The 1,990-nt window shown below is 33.4% G+C and overlaps 1 long non-coding RNA gene across 1 annotated transcript; it reads right to left on the bottom strand.

Moving 5' to 3' along the window:
- Window positions 1–330: 330 nt before the first annotated feature.
- Window positions 331–1,515, bottom strand: LOC141615403 (uncharacterized). Its single transcript, XR_012529866.1, has 3 exons — window positions 1,436–1,515; window positions 1,220–1,299; window positions 331–416 (listed from the first exon to the last, which is right to left on the bottom strand). It is a non-coding gene; the product is annotated as an uncharacterized LOC141615403 (long non-coding RNA).
- Between the last annotated feature and the right edge of the window lie 475 nt (window positions 1,516–1,990).

Below are 1,990 nucleotides of genomic sequence, written 5' to 3'. Positions count from 1 at the left end.
ATGTTGGGATATGGCAGAAAATATAGGTCGTGAGAAAGACTTGTTTGTAGGGATCGATCTTCATCGTTATCATCTTCATCTATGATACATATTCTTTCTACTAGTACATGGAAAGAAAGGTAACCTAAAATTCCGTTTTAATACAACCCAAGGAATTGTACAGATGAGAGGAGTTTGAGCATAGTAATACCTTAAGAACACATTTGTAAGACTCAAAAGTGTACCCTTGCGTAATAGGAATGTAGCTACTAAATTATATTTCAAATTACCAAGATTAGTCCCTACAAAAAGTCATCCAAGAAGATAGCATATCCATTTAATGAGCTCAAACTCTGCCTCTTCAAATATATCGATTACCCGACCCGTACACCAAGTGTCCATAGTTGGCAATGTATACGCAGACAGGAGCAATTGACCTAGGCATATAAATAACTAACACAGTTCAGACAAAAATAAATGAAAATAACTAAAACATAATAAGTAATACATTTCATACACATACACAAAATGTCATGTTTCGTATAAGTACATTCCAGATAAGTAGGATTAAAAGCCATATCAAAACAAGGCAAAGCATTCAGATGAAGTTTTACAAATGACCAACTATGGACAAAGTGGTCTATAGGTTTCGCAAGATAAGGTCTATGCTTCAGACAAACATTCACATAAACTCATCATAAAAAGATGACAATCATGAGGCAGGTTTAACTTCCTGCATTATAATGAGAATGATTCGCAAAATATTACACCAGATTCACAAAATATTCCACCAGATTCACAAAAAACGACTCCAAAATTCACAAAATTAACTCGGGTTTAACAACGACACATCAGTCCAATATTCACAATATCACCTCCAAGTTTCATGATACACAAACACAGGTTTAACTTCCCATTATAATGAGAATGATTCACAAAATATTCCACCGTTCACAAAATATTCCACCAGATTCACAGAAACGACTCCAAAATTCACAAAATTAACTCAGGTTTAACAACAACACATCAGACCAATATTCACAATATCACCTCCAAGTTTCATGATACACAAACACAGACCTATGTCGACATTGCAGAATCAACAGAGCACCACAACAACAACAACAACAAAAAAGCACAATATTAACAAAAACGAAACATATTAAGCAATGAACAATGAGAAAAACCTAATAAACAAAAATTGACGAAGTAAGTATTGAAGAGAGCGAACAGGACATACAAATAGTAGATCAAAAATGCTCCGAAATTGATTTTGCTGCGTTCGTACTGACCGGATAATTCTTCGAGGATGATTAAAACCTGCATTATAATGAAAATGATTTAGTAATACATTATCGAAACAAATAGTAGATTGAAAAGCGTCTGAAAAAAGTAGATCTACAATAATTGATCGAAAATGAAGGAAATTAGTGATACGAACGAGAATATCACATACCTAGATCCGAAAAAGGACGACCGAACAGAGATGATGATGATGATGACGATCGCGATCAAAATATCAGGTGATGAACTGCGTGTGATTCAGACGATGATGAACAAATTTAATCGAAAAACGGTAGTTGAGTGTTGAGAGTGGAGTTAATGCGTGAAAGACAGAGAGACGAGGGAGAGAGAGAGTAGAGAGAGTAGAGAGAGAGAGTGAAATGTCGTAAATGAAGTTGTTGGTTGGCATTTGCTTTGAGTGTATGATTAAATAGGGACACGTGGCAAAGCATCTCGGTGCGTCTATAGTTATTAGATCCGACGGTTTAGAAGGTGTCCAAATTACCCCTAAGAAGGGTGCCTCACATGATTCAATCTCTATATATATATATATATATATATATATATATATATATATATATATATATATATATATATATATATATATATATATATATATATATATATATATATATATATATATATATATTTTATCTTTTTCTTTGGTCACCAGCTTGGTCTTATTAAGTAAAGTTGAATTTGGCTTTTAAAAACGATTAGTGATCCC

This window comes from Silene latifolia, chromosome 1 (genome assembly GCF_048544455.1).
Source record: "Silene latifolia isolate original U9 population chromosome 1, ASM4854445v1, whole genome shotgun sequence".
In the NCBI taxonomy this organism is placed as follows: domain Eukaryota; kingdom Viridiplantae; phylum Streptophyta; class Magnoliopsida; order Caryophyllales; family Caryophyllaceae; genus Silene; species Silene latifolia.
The sequence above is the reverse complement of the archived record's forward strand: the minus strand, read 5'-3'. Positions and strand labels throughout refer to the sequence as shown.